A 19,673-nucleotide genomic window follows, 5' to 3' on the forward strand; every position below is an offset into this window, starting at 1 on the left:
TAACAGGACTACCTGTAAGATAAGGAAGTCAAGGGCAAGTCCTTTCCCCTAAGATTAGCAAGTGCAGCGCTAGTAAAGGGGAACCCATATAAACTGATCTGAAATCCGCTGACATCAGTGAGACTCACTGCATTGACTGCAGCAGACTCCAAATTGGGCCTGCCACATAACAAGGATTTTATTTTTTTTAATTAGTTATTGGAATACAAGCTAAGCAACAAAAAAAAAAGCAAACTGTATTCATAAAAATGGTGCATTTATAATGGGAACTGTTTTACAACCAAAAATATAGCAACTATCTTATTACACAAATTGGACAGGTTCCAAAACTGCAGAATCTGGGAGCATGTTATATGAAAGCCTGTCCAGTTTGTGTAATAAGATAGTTGTTACACTTACAGTTCCAAAACAGTTTCCATTATAAATATACCAGTGTTGTGAAGGCAACCTACTGTAACATTTTGGTGGGTTTTTTCAATTTTTAATTATTTAATAATTATCCTGTATACCTGTACTCAAAAATGGACAACTATTCGAACTATGAACAAAATTCTTGCTGTACCGGAAAGTGAAAAATACTACTATCTCCTCCCACTGAAATATATCTCCAGTTCCAACTACATTAACATACAAGGCCAGTAGATGGCTCACACTGCCTTTTTCCTCTTCTAACACATGGGTGAGAGAGAGTCAGAGGTGGGGAAAGAACTGCTGGCTATTAAAGAGATCCCAAAAGTTTGGACTTTTTTCTGGAAGAGTGAGCATCATAACACCTATACTGTGAAGCAGAGAAGGGAATAATAGCTTCTGTAAGGATCTGACTACAAGGGCTAAACAAAGCTTTCTCTCAATCCAAAGATGCCTTTATTCACTGTTACCACAAATGTAAGCAAAGATAAAGGCCAGAAGGGTTCCTAGGAGAAGCCACAGAGCAACTATCAAAAGCACTGGGCAAACCGGCACAGGTAAGCACAAAAGGCTCAAAGAATTTATTTCTAATCTAGACACATAATGAATTGTACAGTGAGGTGTCTCTGGGTGTTGTCTTTTCTGAATTAATGTCTACTGTTGTTTAACTGATGACACTGCTCATAAAATTAACAGTACTCAACACCTTCTACTTTCACACATCTTGTTTACTACATTTTAATGAAAATACTTTGAGATCTAAACAATACACATTGCATTTTAAGACAGGGAACACGACTCACAAAAAGACATAACAACCCACTTATTATGGAAGCAATAATTGGTTTCCTGACATTATGTTTCAATTTTGCTTTAAATTTGGGTTATTTTCCCGCAATTACCATGCATACACTATAAAAAGTCCTGAGTTCTGGTTCTAATTATGACAGGCTTTCCTGACATACGTGCATTCAAATTCCTGGCTATAACAATACATTCATATAAAGTTTTGCATTGGGAAAAAAATTGATAATTGCAAATTAAAATAAATCTATACCAAGGCAAAATTCAGATAAAAAATAAAATACAACTTGTGTGTGCCACTCTAACATCATTATAATTTTCCCTATTGACACTAATTCTGAATGTTGCCCAGCATCTTTATGCCAATCTTTCCATGAATACAGATTACTCTTGAAATAAATGCAACATTTGTTTCAGTGGGCTACGTATTATTCAGCATCTTTGGCTTAATAAAATTTAATCTAGATTTGCAATGGTCTAACTAGGTGTGTCTACATGTGCGCTTTAATGTGCAGTAGCCTATTTTATGGCACATTAAAGTGTTGCATAAAAAACATGCTAATACACTAATGTGCAGTAAAAATAGGCTCTTGCGCGCTAAGCATCACTAAAAAAGAGTGTACTTTTGTTACTGTGCATTAGGGCAGCCGAATGCACATTTATTTAGTACCTCACATTAGAGGTACTAAATTTAAAGCACATAAGAAAAAGCATATTAATGAATGTGTAGACACACCCACAGAATACAGTACATTGTGTGAAGGTCAAAATGCATATTCAGAAAAAAAAGCACACCGATATTCTAAAAACTGCTTTCAGTGATCTTCCAATAGTATTTTCAAACATACATTTATTCTTTTCAAAGATACATTTTCAAACATACATTTCCTGCCCAAGTGGAGGAGGGGGCTGGCCTCAATGATCTTATGAGGTCCTTTCCAGCACCTAACATCTATGCATCTATTAATTCTTTCTAAATAAAGATGTTAATGACTGCAAACATAGAATTTATGTTGTTTATCAGGGCAGTAAGATGAGGCAGCACCAATAGTAGTTGTCAACCGCGGTGCCACCAAATTCAAAAAAGTTATGGAGGGGTACCCTGAATCTAAAAAGGTTAAGAACCACTGATTTACACCAATGTATTCAGAAGCAATTTTTACACTTTTAAAGACTAATCATGGCAAGTCTGAAGTATAAGAGAAAAGTTAACAGAGCAAAAAAAGAACATAAACTTTCTTAGAAGATGCTAATACCTTTTTTACATTATAGTAATTCATACAGAATTGTATCTAACAAAAGAACATTTGATTTGTGACTAAGAACAAGCATGAGAAACATCAACCTGAAAAGCAGAATAACATATCTGACTGAGTCAGGTCCTCATCTGAATGTAGCAGTAGGACACACAATTCAGTCTTCCAGACACAGGGATGACAAAATAAATGAAAACAAAAACATGCAGGTAGATATGCATTTTTTAAAATGTCAAATTTAGAATTAGGATGTGTTCTTTTCTTCACACACAGCCCCCTGCAAGGCAAATGTTGCTCTTGCAACATAACTACAACCTTGAGGCTTTGCCTTAGGCATGTAGAAACTCCATAAAAGGTAAGGAAGTAGCATAGGTGTGACTGATGGCATAGAACTTGTCCATTAGGATCCCTATTTTGCTGATGATAAGAGAAGGAAAAAACGTTGAGTATGATGTGCTGGCAACTGGAAGAGCTGTTATTTTGTTTGCAAAATAGTAATATTACATGTGATCAAAACAACAAAAAAAACAGGAGACCAAGCACTGGTTATAAATTTTCAATTAAAAAACCCTTTTAATTAAAAAAAAATTGTCAAAAAAATCATTTTATGAAGTCAAACTTCTGCAAGAGGAGGGAGAAAATGGCATATTTTTGACCAACTCTTATATCAAAGATCATTTTTACAATACAACAAAATGCCAGATCTCCTCTCCAATGGTTTCCACAGCTGCATACCAAGATCACCAACAAGATGTGAAAGCAGAACCTTCATGGTAAGAGATACTATTTGAACAAAAAAAGCCCAGAAATAACAACAAGATTGCCTTTGATTTGTTACTGTGTTTCATTTATAGAGAGCCAATGGGTGAAGGAAAAAAAAGAGTCAAGATGAAGTATACATTCACAATATTTGATAGGGAATTTTGCTGTTACTGGAATCAGTGCTGTAAACCATGAAACAATGTTTACAATAGCTGGCTAATTCACTGTGAATATATAATAGTGAGAGTTGGAGCATTTTCTCCATTAATAAAAGTGTGTGCTTTGTAAGTATTTAACCACCTAATACTGTAGCCATCATTAGTACCAACATGAAATATAACCTTCCACCTTCTGCTTCCTAAAAGTCTCATGTAAAGGCAGTTTCTTAGCATGCACCATCAATAATAATATAAATAAGCAGAGACTAATCCATTTATTCTGGCTACCTCCAAACAAAGCTGGCCTAAGAACAGCTGATTGAGTGAAAGTGCCTTAAAACAGTTATTCTGTTTTATTTGCATAATATTGAAGACAGCAAAGTGCAGTGTACCTTAGTATATAATTTCTGGTCACATCTTACCAAAAGTGGCCAGAATACCCAGTACTGACTGCTCTCTGCTTACTTCATTATCAAATCCATGAGCACTTTTTACCTTATAAAGACCCATGATGATACATTACCAATTTAGAGATTCTAAAACATCATTTTTAAAACAACTGTCCCTCCCAAGAGTCTTTGCAAGGATCTGTTTTCTTCATTAACACCAAAAACCTGCTGGGAGTTGCATCAGATGTTTAATGAAAATGAGAAGTAAAATGGAAGTTGTCAGTTTAGGAGACCACAGGATATAACCCCCTAGATTTGATAGTACTACCACTGTACTACTGTTAAGGAAGTTGTTGACCAGCCTTCCAATACTACTCATTAAGACATAGGATGCCAAAATGAAATTCAGCCTTAATACTTAAGATACTAGCCAGACCAATCTCTGGATCTGTAGTGATCATCTCTGAGAATGATCAAAGGACTGGAGAAGATGAGGGAATTATATACCAGTCGGCCTAACTTTGACCCCTAGAAAGATACTGCAATAACATTATTTAGCCATTAATTTATAAGTATCCTCAGGGTCACATAATAATAAGATAGACAACATGGATATGTGAAAGTCAAGTAATATAAAAATAACCCAATTTCTTCGTTGGAGCAACTGACCAAACACAGTGGTTTTCAACCTTTTTTCATTTGCAGACCCCTAAAAAAATTTGAATGGAGGTACAGACCCCTCTGGAAATGTTGAATGGAGATGCAGATCTCTCTTAATTGTAAGTGTAGGTATTCACATTTTTTGATAGCTCATAGTCATCTTTCGCAGACCCCTTAGACATAGAGAATCTGCAGACTACAGGTTGAAAGCCACTGACCCAGCAAATGAGGGGAAGCAGCAGACGTAGAATATCTTGACTTAGTAAAGATTTCAGCAATATCACATTCAAATAACTAAATTAGGGAAATGTAGCCTAAATGAATTCACCCTAACTTGCGTGTACAACTGGTTGTGCTCTCAACTAGGAGTTATTAATGGCTTGCTGTCTAAAGCTAGGGACAGACATTAAAAAAAGCTGGAGCCTGAGTTGATTCAATCTTTGCAGGTTAGTATAACTTGCCTAGGTTGAACCAATTTGCAACTGCACAGACATTTCCTGTGGACTGAGGAAATGCAGGTCACATGCCTACAATTGCACAGGCCACACACTGGGGGGTGCTAGAACACGCCCTCAGCTACAAGGAAGCTGTGCTGGGGGGAGGTGAGGGCATGGCCAGCCCAGGCAGTAGCCTTTGCTGAACTGCGCAGGGAGGGGTTTAATTCCCCTACCTCACTGGCATGGACCCAAGCCAGGGTCCATCACGCGCTCCCTGCTCACTGCTACAGCAGAGGGAGTGGGCGCAGCCAGATGCTGACCGGCATGGAGCCCAGAGGCAGAAGGGGCAGGGAATGGGGGTTATTCCCCACTCTACCCCTACTGCCCCTGGGAGACTGCAGCTGCTCACCCCGACTGCTGCCGCTGCTCACTCCTTGCTTGGGGCAAGTGGTGGAAGAAGCCACCTCCTGCCCCTTCTGCTGGATGCTGAAGGGAGGGGAAATAACACCTATCCCTGCCCCATACCTAAGGTGCCCTGCCAGCCAGCATCTGGCCATGCCCCTACTCCCCTGCTGCAGCAGTGAGGGGGCAGGACTCTTGATGGGGACAGCAGCCCCTGTCATGGTGTCTGGGGAATGCAAGCCTCTTCCTGGCAGGGAGGCCATGCTGCAGGGTGGGTATTCCCCCACCGGGAAGGGGCCATGCTGCAGCGGACTGTGTGTGACAGCACCTATCCTCGGAGGGGGCCAGAGCCCCCCAAGCAACCACGCTCCACAGCAGCTTTCCTGCCCAACAGTGTGGGTCCCCCTACTGAGAAGGGGCTTGCGCTTCAGGAAACCATGACAGGGACTGTTGCCACCATCATGGTCGCTCCCCCCACACCACTGTAGCAGCCAAGTGGGGGCAGGGGCAGATGCTGGCTGGCAGGGCCCCTTAAGACAGGGGGGCAGGGAGAGGGGTTCTTCCCCCCTCTGCTCCTGGGGGACCACAGCTGGGTCTGCCCACCCTGACCGCTGCCACTCACTCTGTGCCAGGGGTAAGAGAAGGAATAAGCTCTCTCCTGCCCACCTCCCCCCACCCCCACCTTCTCCCGGACGCCAGAGGGAGGGGATGCTGGAGGAAAGGGGCAGAAGACTTATCCTGCCATTTGCCCCAGGCACAGCGCAAGTGGCAGCGGTGGCAGTCAGGGCAGGCAGACCCCACTGTGGTCCCCGAGCAGGGAATAATCAGAGCTCCCAAAAACTGTGACAGGGGCTGGTGTGCCCATCATGGTTAAGGGAAGTGGCAGAATAAGCCCCATCATGCCCCCCCTTGCCAGATGCAGAGGGGAGGGGGAACATAGGCTACTTGTAGAGCGGGCACCACGGGCATGTGCCCCCGCAAGATTGGCCACTGTCACTCCTACCTGTCCCTGCTCCAACTGGGGAGCAGAGGGGTGGAGGCAGCCCTGTTTCACTGGAGCAGAGTTCCCAGGACAGAGAGCATGCCAGGATGCTGGGGGACTCTGGTTTAACTTAAATCAGGAAGGCGTCTGGGACAGAATTTACATAAACTGGCTTTGAGCTCAATCACTTAAGTCTGATACTACATTCAACCAAGTTTATCTCAAACTGGGTTTGGCCATTTTGAAACTGGTTTATGTGTATTGAACTTTTGTTCTGTTACAGGTTTAAACTAGTTTCTGATCTTAAACCGACTTATGTGTAACGTCTATCCCTAGATAAACTGTGGTGGCATCTCAGGTGGGCAAGTTCTGATCAATATTGTCATTAGTGACTTGGATAAAGGAATAGAGTTTATACTTACAATTTTTTTTTGAGAGTGATACGAAGCTGGGAGAGGTTACAAGCACTTTGACGCACAGGATCATATTTCAAGATGATCTTAGTAACTTGAAGGAATGATGCCAAATCAGTCAAATGAAATTCAGTGGCAATAAATGCAAACGCATTACAATTAGGAATGAAAAATCAGGCACATAAATACAAAATGGGTAAGAACTGCCTGAGCAATATTACTGCAGAGGAGCTTTGGGGGTTAGTGGACCCCAACCTGAATGAGTTAGTGTGATGCTGTTGCAAAAAGAGAGAGAGAGAGAGAAAGAAAGAGAGAACACACACACACACACACACACACACACACACACACACACACACACACACACACACACACACACACCCCTTCTAAATGCTGGAGTACTGCATCCAATTTGACACATGTGAACAAAAAAAAATCCAAAAACTACTGGAACACGAATGATTTGTTTGGAGAAAGTGATTTATTAAGAAAGGTTAAAAGAACTAGGTTTTTTTAGTCTAGAAAAAAAAGGGAGAAAGGACACAATGGCAGTTTCTTCTAATATGTAAACGGTTATATGAAAGGAGATACTGACTTGATTAAAGAAAATGTAATTGTGAGAGTAGCAAAGCACAGGAAAAGGATGTCTAGAGAGGCTGTGGAACCCCCTTCATTGGATATTCTAACAGACAGGCAGAATCATCCCTTAGGTGTTTGTCTGAGTACATATAATCTGTTTAAAGTTTGCAGTTTGATATTTAGGTCATCAAGTCTATCGCAAGATAAGACAGTAGGTGTGAAAATCTCCTATGATAGACCACCTCCCATCTGCAGGTCATTTTCCACTAAGCCCACCTTCCATAAATAGCTTTCTGAAAAAAACTCAATTGACTAATCACAGTTGTGCCTAGATATTTTCATATCTTTTGAAATACTTGTAATATTAAGTGTTCCTGCTTTGTTACGTATCTCAGATTTGCACTGTAGTTTCTATAGCTTCTTTTTGAGGACAGACTTCTATTTATTTGCTAAGACAATTCAATGAGCCAAGTTCACACCTCTTACAGCTCCATAAAGATCTTTGGAATTATTTTAATACACTCTCATTACATCCTAAACTATTCATATTTTCCTCGCAGACCTCACCCTTTTCTCTTATAACAAAGACCTTTTTCACTTTTCTATCTCCTGAAAAACTGTTTTAACAAAAATTTTCCAAGATATAAATAGAATAAAATAGACCATTCATATTTTTAATAATAAACCATCCCAAAATGCCAATGGAACTATTGGGAGTCAGGCACATAGGCATTTTTAAAAACACTATGAAACACCTAACTTCACATTAAGAGGTGTCTAAAAATCTGGCTTTTAGTGACTTTTGCAAGATTAGTTCCAGGGCAGCACAGCATTCTTCAGCTTCCCCCAGAGGCACAAACTTCCAGTGATAAATAATTTCAGTTGTGATAGGATTTTAACAATTTTTTTTTATCTTGGTCACATTACTTCAAACAGTCTCCCTCTGCTGGAATACTAGAATAAAGCATCAGACATCTTTGTGACAAAGGGTATGCATATGTTGTAACGGGCATTTTTGCCCCGTGTTTCAGTGAAGAATATATTCACAATGCATGCTGCAGTAGATACCTGAGCTAGCTCAAGTACTGGAGGCAGTCAAAGCCCTGAAGCACCAAGATCCAAACAAGCTAATTTACCCTGGAGGGTACTCCATGCTGCTGCAATCAGATTGCTTCAGATACCCAGTTAACTCTACATGGTTGCATCTACACAAGACATTTACTGATTAATTAGCTTTGCAGTAAAATGTCAGCATTACACATGTAACGCTATTAGGCTGGAGTAAATTAATTTGCAAGGAATAATGCAAGGAATCCTACAGTGGAGTAAAGACCACCACCACCACAACACACGTGTAGATGCTGACAGGGCTGGCTGGGACATGAGGGTGCTTCAATGCAGGGGCTGCCTGCCAGCTAGCCCTGCACTGAAATACTCTCATGCCCCAGCCAGCCCTTCCGCAACACACTGAGCCAGACTGGAACAACCCCAGGCTGGCAGGCTGACCCCCCAGGCCTCCTGCCAGCCAGAGCTGCTCCAACCTGGCTCAATGTACTGTGATCCCAGGTGCACATGTAAACAAGGTGCCCAGGAGCAATAAACTCCAGCATGATATGCACTGGAGTTTATTGGGTCAAATTAATTTCACATGTAGACATGCCCCATGAGAAGCAGAGTAAAGCAGTCCATGTGGAGTCCTGTGATTGTGCAGATAGGCTGCTTCTGATACCTGGGCTAGCTCCTTTAGACCTATCTTGGGTATGTCTATGCTATACTGTGGTGCACAGTGCACATGTATCCATGATTGTCATTAGCATATTCTTTGGAACAAAGAGAGCATCTTTACCGAGCATTTTGGAACAAGACACCACTGAAAACCCTCAGAACACGATGGACCCTTGTCACCCAACTTCTAATTGAAAACACCATAAAAGGTTCACAGAGCTCAATGTGGCCTATGAACTAGCTGTGAACCACTTACCACATCCTTGCAGATCACCCCAGATTCACAGATCATATTCTGAGGACCTCTGCCATAAGAGTTAAAAAGAGGCCTTGACAGGGATTGTCCAGTCTCCCTAGAGATGTGCTCAAGGAAAAGCTTGTGGGTTAATTGCTACTAGTTCCATTGATGAACTGCTAATGAACATGGGGAAGAGAGAAAGAAAAGCATATGGACACTAAAGAAACTGACTCCACCATGCCTGGATCTGACACTGTGTGTTAACAGCAGTAAAATTGCAGCTTGTATATGAATATTAACAGAAATATGTTTCTCTTTGTTTCCCCCTATCATGCACAAAAACAGAATTAAGCTATATTTTGTTTAATGAGGGGTGTTGATCTAGAGTTCATGCTGTCAGCTCACATTTACATCATTAGATAACGCTGCAGTAGAGACCAGTGAGGTGCAAAATCTCTCTGGAATGTACGGCAAGAGCATTGTGACTATGCATAGAAGCTGTGACTTAGATTTTAAATACAAGCTCCAAGACCCCACTACTATAAGAGAATATCATATGCAGTATAGTTCAACAAGACCCCCAAGGAGTCTGCATTTCTTAAAGAAAACACCCATTGCTTAAGCATAGTAACATGACAGAAATCCAAATTTCACACTGGCACATAGGGAGTTACAGTTACAATTACCAAAAGTGCTCAGAACTCATTCCGGTGGGAGGGGGAACAACATTAAGCCAGCACCCAGCACTTCTAAAAATCCCTCCTGCAAGCAGTCACCACATAAAGGGCAGACATAAGGCTACACCCCACTTGCCTCACACCAAAACCCTATGTTGGGTGCTTAGCTTCATGCATTTCGTCTATGCACAAGTGAATCTAATCTTGCAGAAGTCAAAATCTGTGCACTGACATAAGACTACTCTGGGCATTCTTTGCATGCACCTATGTTGGAAAATCATGCTCCCACATGCGGACTACGGTGCTGCAGCACTTGCACACACTTTGGTATAAAGAAGTCTCCTCCTGGCTTTGCATGAGCCTAAACACATCATAAAAACTTACTGAAACTTAGTAATACCCATCTGGGTCTACAGGCAACCCCTGCTTAATGCTGTTTCACTATAACACTCATTTAAAAATGGATACCTGATTTCACTTAGCGTTTTCGTTATAATGCTCACGGTCACCATCTTGGTCATTAAAAACAATTGCAGCCACCATCTTGGGTCATCAAATACTTTTGGTTTCACTTAACGCTCGTTTTTTTCAGGAACCAATTAAAAGCACTAAGCAGGGGTTGCCTGTAATGGCACTTGCACTGTTAAATACTCCCCCGGCTTGTCTAATTCTTATCAAAGAATCTCTTGTATTTGAAAGCTTGTCTAAATAGCCCAACTACACAGTTGATTGAACAAAAGATATCATTTTAAGAAATCCTTGTCTCCTGCACTGGACCATCACAGCTACAACATCAGTCTTACACTACCACTTATCCACTTATTACTAAGAAGTCTTTTTCACTGCTGGTCTGAATGACATCTGTTCCCAGAGTTCATTGCCAAACATTTTCTCTATTATGAAGTTGACCTTGACTCTTACATCAAAGTGTACTTCATCTCTTTGTAGATACATAAGGAATACTTATGGGGGTACCCATAGGAATGGAGGCACAGGAACTATGTTACCAGGTGTAACAAGCAAATCATGGAGCTTATTTGCAGTGCAACCAAGATAAAATGTATCACACAGCGTGTACCAGAGTGGTCTGGCCCTTTAAGTGGGGCAGCTACCCATGTGGTAGAAGCCCAGCTGTGAATGATTGGCTAGCACTTAAAAGCCCAAGTAGGGGACAAGTAAGGGGTTTGAGTTGGGGGAAGTAGTTTGTGTGTGGAAGGCAAACTAGGGCCAAAAGAGCTTGCTTCTAGAAAGGGCCAGAGCTAAGCAGCCTCCTCCTGCTGTCTAGAGAGAGGCTGCAGGTTTGATTTACTTGTGTGTTTGGACCAAGGATTACTGTTTTGAGTTATTAGTACCAGCTAAGGGACACCCAAGGGGGAAAAGCTAGGCAGTGAGGCTACAGGTATACAAGCCTGCTCATGGGCTATTGTTTGAACTGGCTAAAGGACTCTTAATGGGGCAAACCATGCTGGCAGGTGTAGAGATGTGAAGGCCCAGAAAAAAAACAGAAAAATTTGGGGGGAAATTTTTTTTTCCATTTTTTTCTGAGGACTTTTTAGGGTTTTTTGGAAAAATTGATTTTTGGAAAAATTAAAAAGAACCTCTTAAACATTTTTTCATCATTCTACAAGAAAATATTTCATAAGACAAGGTCTTCATATATTGCTATCCTCTACTCCCCAAAAATATTTTCTGATAACTATGTAATAGGAAGACTTTTATATAAGACTGTCTACAGCATCAGATCATTACAATTCCTGTACACCAAGGACATGCAGTACAGTACAAGTCTCAAATGCAAAAGCAAGATGCATTTCTGCCCCCAGGGGCACTGCCATTTTCACAAGAGAGGGAAGGATTCAGTGCCTTCTTTGCTTGTGGACTTCTTCTATTGTTGACTTTTGATCTAGAGGTTGGTGGATCTGCTCCTGTCCTCCTGACTAGGCCTCAAAGGACTGGAAGTGGACACTGGCAGCAGCATCCATTCATTCCTGTAGAGATTAGAAACAAGGAGCTTATTGCCCTGCTTGCTGCTTGCTCAAAAGCCTCAGGAGAGGAGAAAGAGCAAGTCAAAGGTGTTGGAAGGAACCTGCCTCCTCCTGGCCCCGTGACCTTGAGATCCACAGAAGTACAGAAGCAGCACAAAGGAGCTAAAAGAGAGTATACTTCTTTACTGAAAGGTAAGAGCTTAAATTGTTCTGAATTCAGTATACTAAACTATATTTTCACTGCATTAGTATATTTTCATAACCTATGTGATTCATAATTGAAATCCTACTAATCTGATGTTTTGGGACAAACTCAACCTTAGCTGTGAGGTGAAGCCTGCAGGGCAGAGAAGTTGTTCACAGTTAACTCTTGAGGAGGCTTATCCTCCATCCATTACTAAATTTGTACCTGCTATAGCTTAGGGTTTATGTAGGCAACCTAGCCATTAAATTACATTTTTCTTTTTTCTCTCTCAGCAAAATGGTGAGACCAACTTCTAGCATATGGAAGCATTTCCACACTACAAACTATTCTGAGGGGAGAAAAATGTGATTTGCAAATACAGTCAAATGAATCATGCATTTTCAAATGCTACTAAGATGACCAAACACATCCTTGTATGTAAGAAGTGTCCTGCAGACATATTAACAAATCCTTTGTGGGTGTAAGTGAGGAGGAGGTAGATCATGATGATGAAAGTGCAAGTAGCTCTGTCCAACGTTCTTGATCCAGAAGTGCTGCTGCTGCTTCTATAACATCAGCATCACAAAGGGTTGCCCAATCAACATCGTCAAGTAACCAAATATTCCAACCAACTGTATATAAAAGACCTTCAATAACTTCATTTGTAGGCAAGATGACACCTGAAGATCACAAAAAAATTGACCAAGTTCTTGCAAGAGCAATATATTCATCTCGGATGCCATTGTCAATAACTGAAAATGCATAGTGGCAGGAAGCTTTGAAATTACTAAAACCATCATACCATTTGCCCAGAAGACATTCTTTGAGCAAGTCTCTTTTAGAATCAGAATCTGAACTATGCAAACTGTGCAATATATGCAAGGAAAAATCAACAAAGCACTGTGTCTTGCAGTACTTACAGATGGATGGACAAATGTGTGGGGAGAAAACACCTCAACTAGTTTTTTACAGAAGCATTGAAACAGGAGAGAACAGGCATACTGCAGAGTATATCAGTAGTAAAATATGTGAAGTCCTACAAAAGATTGGGAGCGGTAAAGTATTTGCTTTGTTGACTAACAATGCAAGTAACAGGAGAACAGCATGGGTGATCATAATGCATAAATAGCCACATATTACTGCAATAGGATGTGCATCCCATGGGTTAAACTTGCTTCTTAATGACATGAAGTTGGACACTCTGCAAAAGATCCATAGAAGAGCAAAAGAAGTTATAAAACATGTAAAAGCTACTCATATTGTAGCTGCAGTCTTTAAGAAAAAGCAGGAAGAAAAGAATGTAAATAATCAAATAGTGATACTCAAACTCTGTAGTAAAACTAGATTGGGTGAAATGGTAATCTTATTTGAAAGTTTACTGAAAAACAAAGCAGCTCTTCAAGGAACAATATTAATTAAGGATCTGAAAGTACCAGAAGTGTAAGGAACAATGTACATGATGAGGATGTCTTCCGGGTTCAGTTGCAGAACTCCCTGAAGATTCTAAAGGCAATTTCTTCAGCAGTCACTGCATCTGGATCAGACAGTGCACTTCTGTCAGACATTCCTTACCAAATGGCCCAGATAAAATCAACTGTTTTTAAATGTATCTCCGCTTACAAGTAAAGAAGAAAAAAAAAAAGTGGAAGACTTTATTAACAGACGGGAAGAAGTTTACTGCCAGTCAATGCATGCTACTGCAAATCATTTGGATCCAAGATTCAAAGGCAGAAATGTTAGTGATGATACCACTGCTACTGCATTTGACTGTATTACAAAATAAACAACACACTTAGGACTTTATGCTGGAAAGGTACTTTCAAATGTTGCAAAATACAGAACATCTTCAGGTATTTGGTCCAGGAATGCAGTCTGGGACTCTGCCAAGCATATCCCTCCTGCAGCATGGTGGCAAGGCCTTTGCACAACACAACCTCTAGCTCCTTTTGCTTCTCACCCGCTTCCAATTCCTCCATCTTCTGCAGCATGTGAAAGAAACTGGTCTATGTTTGGAAATATTCACATCAAATCAAGAAATAAACTAACATGTGAAAGAGCAAAGAAACTTGTCTCAATCCAGGCATACCTTCAGTTTTCAGAAGTCCATGAAGAAGATAAAAATGAAGGATCAGAAGAAGCATAAACTGCTGATAGTAATAGCTCAGAAAATGAGACTGATTAGACAAAGTTTCATGTAGCAAAATTTGTGTTCAATGAGTCTTGGTGTGGGGGGGTTCTTTTTTTCTCTCAGCTCTTTTTTCTAAAAATGAGTGCTTTCTGTGTCTGCTTGACACTGTGGAGGAGACTAAGTCCAGAATACATAATAACTTTGTTCTACTATAATGTTGATGGTTTCTTCTATTTTAAACTTTAATTTTTGCCTGCTTCTCAAACTGGCAAAAACTAAGAGTTAAAACTAAAAAACCTTAGCTTGTAGCTCCATTTGTGACAAAAATTAGAAACATTTTAGAGTAAATTCAGTTAGTAAATTTGTAATTATCTAAATAAAACTATACTTTTAAATGTAATAAATATACCAAATATGATAATTTGATGAGTAAACAGGGTTATACATAACACATTTTATGTTCTTACAGTAGCAAAGTGAATTTAGATCTGTAAAGGATGCTAAGAAAATACATATTGCATATATTTCTATTTTTCCCAGATTTTCCATTTTTTTCTGGAAAAAGTTTTTTTTTCCATGGCTTTCCAGAAATCTTACCTCTCTAGGCAGGTACCCCAGCCTGTCTACATGATGTCATGTCACTGCTTTCATTAAAAGCAGCTTAGTTCTGCAAATGGCAAAGAGATGCTGAAATTAGTGTTTCCTAAGCCAAAAGCTGCATTGTTTATAACTGTCCTACTGGATGATTTGCAGCAATGCCATTATGAGTTTTGTATGTATAAACCAAGGAGGGAGGAAAAACACAGATTATGCTGAGGAGAGGTACAAACAACAGGTAGGTGCTGGCTGCTACTGGCTTTCAATGAGGCTTTGGCACCCAGGTGTCATTCATGCCTTTGAAAAACTCTCCAGCAATGACAAAGAAAAGCAAACACTTTTTTCTTCTTCTTCTGACAGTACAGACAGATAAAGGGTGTCCACTGACCAGATGATGGCCTTTGGTGGTTCCCAAGACTCCTGTGCCATGTGCTTTCTCTACAGCATTGGCAAGATAGGAGATAAGGAGAACAAGGACTATTCGAAGTTGTTGTGTGACCTGCTGAACAAACGTCTAAAAATACCTGTAGACAGGTAAGTTTACAAAACAATTAGCCTAATTTGGGTTTTTTATTTTAACAACCTGTTTGAAAATACCAAAAACCCCAATTCTTATAAACCCAAATGTAAACTAAAAATAGGAAGAGATATATTTCATTAACCTAAATGTTAGGAGGGTTTAGGTTTGGTTCTGAGGACCCCAGTTAAACTATTATTGCTGTCTGGGGTGTCCATGGATTTCTGATGTGAACACAAACTGCTGTACAGACACAATAACCTGACATGGACCAGAGAACAGAACTGATGATGTGGATAAAATAAGAACTGAAACTAAAGCAAGTTGAACACGTCAGTTTAAAAAACATTTGAAAAAACAAGTGATTACTACTAGTCATACTGATTTTAGGGTTTCATTGTTCTAGATGCTGTATAAACACATTACAATCATACAGATTACTGAACCTACAAGTAATTTGAAAATCTAATTTACTTATGATGTCTGTCTGTTTTTTCCAGTAGTCAGTTGTGATCAAATATATTTTTGGGTGCTTATTTGCTAGCACTCCAATGCTGAACTAAGGTGCAAATAAATATTGCAGAAAAGTTAGCTTTAAAAGGTTTCCATTTAAAGAAGTGTTTCTGTTGCTCTTCCAAAGCACACTAAAATCACCAATGTCACTTTGTTATTTAAAATATAAAATTCTGAAAACACTCGCCTAAGGAGGAGGGTGAGAGAGAGAGAGAGGAAAGCAAAAGAGAATTTTAAAGCACAAATGGTCAGGGAATTTAAGAAAAAAATATGTAACGGTGGCAAATGTCTGCTACAACTTCTTGAGAAGGAGAATGAAATCTACAGAACAGTGAAATGTAGACAACTTCTTAAGGAATATGGGGCAGGAGTATTTGACTGCAAATATTCACGTTTTGCCAAGTGAATTCCACAAAGCTGGAGAGTGTTTCTCTCTTCTCTTTCAGAACCTACATCTGCTACTTTGAAGTGAGTGCTGCCAGTGTGGGCTGGAATAGCACCACCTTTGCATAAGGCGAGTGCCTTATTTGCTTTAAAGTGAAAGGCGAGGAAATTCACTTTCTTAGTTTCGTGACTGTGCTCACCACAGTTCCAGGCCTGTGCAGACTCAAGAACCAATGGCTCCTTACTTGATATGCATACCTACTGCTGTTATAACACATACATGACCCACCTATAGAAAATAAGTAAAGACTTGGGGAAACTACCATGGGTGCAAGCCTTTCACTTAATTTTAAGAGAAATGGGAAGTTGCAGACATACTTTCACATGCTCTAGATGTGGAGATATGGTCTTTGTCTGTGTAATCTTACTGTAAGTAGGGTTAGGTGACACTGGCTTGGTCTCTACTCATTGTTCTCAACCTTTCTGGACCGAAGGTGCCTCTTACTGGACTTGAGATACAGAACTTAAGGAGGGGTGAATTGAGAAGTTAAGGCGCATTAAGGTAATTTAGGCATGCATCTACATGTAGGTACACTAATGCGCATTAAGGCACATTAAATTTAGGTGCAAATAGCTAAGTCCCATTAGCTTACATGCAGATGCACTAATACACATTAATGGTGCATTAGTGCATCTACATGTGCTCTAATACAACTTAGCTATTTACACCTAAATTTGATACCTGCTTTAGGCAGGTATCAAATTTAGGCTCACACGGCTTTAAATCGCCATTTTTAAGGTGCATTAAGGGCACACTCATGTAGACACACACCCTTAATGTCCCTTAAAAATAGTGATTTTAAGCTAAGCTTGCTTAAGAGGCATGTGTAGACGTGCCCAGTATGTAGCAAATATTTCCCTATTGCAAGAGATGAATACCAGATGCTAGTATATAGAATATCAAGTAAGTAGAAAAAACCCAGTCTTCATTCCCCTTTTCATCAACTGACCAATTTGCTGTAACAATGAAGCATTGAGCAAGACTCAGAAGAGACGGTGGGAGAAGCACAACAAGTCATTACTAGTGTTCACACTGATGTATTAATTATAGAAGAAAGATGTACCATGTAAATGTTAATCTTTCAAACCCTGATCAGATGAGGTCACCCTGGCATCAAAAGTAATATAGGAAGATTGGATCCAACTCAATTTCAGCCTCACTTTTAACTGCACAGATAGCTTTCTCAGGTAGTGAATAACTTCAGTGCCTCTCCCAAGATAGGGAACTAAATCAGGGTTGTGTCTTTTAGGTTGCCTTCAAATTGCAACCACAGCATTCAAACAATGATGCTGTGTCCCCAGCCTCATTTTTGTGGAGAGCAATTAAGCTAAAAGCCACTACAGTGATCAAAGAGCTATACCCGGTAGAGTGATGTGTGAGTTCACGACCAGATAAGCATGGAATAGATTTGACTTATACTGTATATTGTTGTCCCTTGAGCAGCATTTAGGGTTGTTTTCAATAGGAAGAGTAACTGCTGACAAAACGCAGGGGTTTTTTTGATGCAATCCTATTTATTTACCAAATAATGTTCAAAGTGTCCTGCTTCCCTAGACACAGAAAACCCACAGCCCCCCATAAAATGATCAGTGTTTCACTATTAAGAGATAAGTTGGTGAAAATCTATTTGAATTAAAAAAGAAAATTTAACAATACTCTTTTTAACAGAAATTAAAATTTACCAATACTCTTTTTAACAGAAAGCATTCCACCTTTATTATATTGGGATAGTAAGAGATAAAAAAAATTAACCAGGTATATATCTTGATGATCTGCAGTCCTGAAATGTATAGGTTTCTAAGAGGCCCCATGTCATAAACCAAGTTAAAACCTTTTGTAATTGCTGAAGTCCTCCATAATGTCTTCAAAAAGTGATTTGGGGGCTCTGCCTGCCTTTTGGCCCTGATATGACATTGGAACATGGAACCTGATCATTTTTGTAAAGCTTCAAGCTTCCTGCACCTTAGCTTATAATGCACATTCCTTCCCAAGCTATTCATTATTACCAGTATTATTAAAATATATAGTCATGCTTAGGAAAGAACAGATGGCCAGTGTCATAGTTTAAAAGAACTGCTCAGTATCCAGAAAAAGAATAACTAAAAAACTGTGTACAAATGAAGCTCAACAGTGGACCACTCACTGACACAGCAAGTTACACAAGCGTATGGGAAGCTTTAGTAATTTGAAAATGCAAGCCCTGTTTTTGAGATCAAACTATACATAGTAAGCAGTTCGCAGGCCAGGTCCTAGGCCAATTTATGTCATTCCCCCCCACACACACACACACACACACGCACCTTTTTTGAAGGGCAAGCCCTCCAGCTTGGTGTGAGGAAGCAGGAAAAGAAGGAACCCTTTGGGGCCAACAAGCAAAAAAAGGTCAGCTTCCAGGCAAGTTTTGCTAGGGAAGGTCTGCTTGGAAGAAGAGCAGTAAGAGAAAGAAGGCAGATTAAGAGACCCAGGGAAATGGCTGGAGGATGTTGCAATGCCAGAGCCACTGTCACTGCCTCTGCTTGCACCTGTGAGGTTTCTGTCCAGGCAGAACCGCTCACCATTGACGCTTCCACCCAGATCCAGGTTTGGCACTGTGGTGATTGTGGCTTGCAGGTTCTGGGGCCAGTTTTGTTAAAAGTCTTCATCGATGACCTGGAAGATGGCATAGAGTGCACCCTCAACAAGTCTGCAGATGACACCAAACTGGGGGAGTAGTAGATACGCTGGAGAATAGGCCTAGGATTCAGAATGACCTAGACAAATTGAAGGATTGGGCCAAAAGGAATTTCATGAGGTTCAACAAGAACAGTGCAAAGTCCTGCACTTTGGATGGAACAATCCCATGCACCTGTATGGACTGGGGGCTGACTGGCTGGGAAGCAGCTCTACAGAAAAGGACTGGGGGGTTACAGTGGACAATAAGCTGAATATGAGCCAGCAGTGTGCCTTTGTTGCCAAGAAGGCAAATGGCAATACTGGGCTGCATCGATAGGTGTGTTGCCAGCAAATCAAGGGAAGCGATTATTCCCCTCTATTCAGGACTGGTGAGGACACATCTGGAGTACTGCGTTCAGTTTTAGGCCCCCCACTACAGAAAGGATGTGGCCAAATTGGAGAAAGTCTAGTGGAGAGCAACAAAAATGGTGAGGGGGCTGGGGCACATGACTTATGAAGAAAGACTGAGGGGACTGGGCTTGTTTAGTCTAGAGAAAAGGAGACAAAGAGGATTTAATAGCAGCCTTCAAGTACTTGAAGGGAGGTTTGAAAAAGGATGGAGCAAGACTGTTCTCAGTGGTGGCAAATGACAGAACAAGGAACAACTTGCTGCAAGGGAAGTTTAGGTTAGATATTAGGAAGAATTTTCTCACTAGGAGGGTAGTAAAACACTGGAACAGATTACCCAGAGAAATGGTAGAA

The 19,673-nt window shown here is 40.4% G+C and overlaps 1 pseudogene; it reads left to right on the forward strand.

The window, feature by feature from the left end:
• The first annotated feature begins 707 nt into the window (after positions 1 to 707).
• On the forward strand, positions 708 to 16,554 carry LOC109312816 (annotated as a pseudogene).
• Positions 16,555 to 19,673: the final 3,119 nt, after the last annotated feature.

This window comes from Crocodylus porosus, unplaced genomic scaffold (genome assembly GCF_001723895.1).
Source record: "Crocodylus porosus isolate Cpor-Errol unplaced genomic scaffold, CroPor_comp1, whole genome shotgun sequence".
Taxonomy (NCBI): Eukaryota; Metazoa; Chordata; order Crocodylia; family Crocodylidae; genus Crocodylus; species Crocodylus porosus.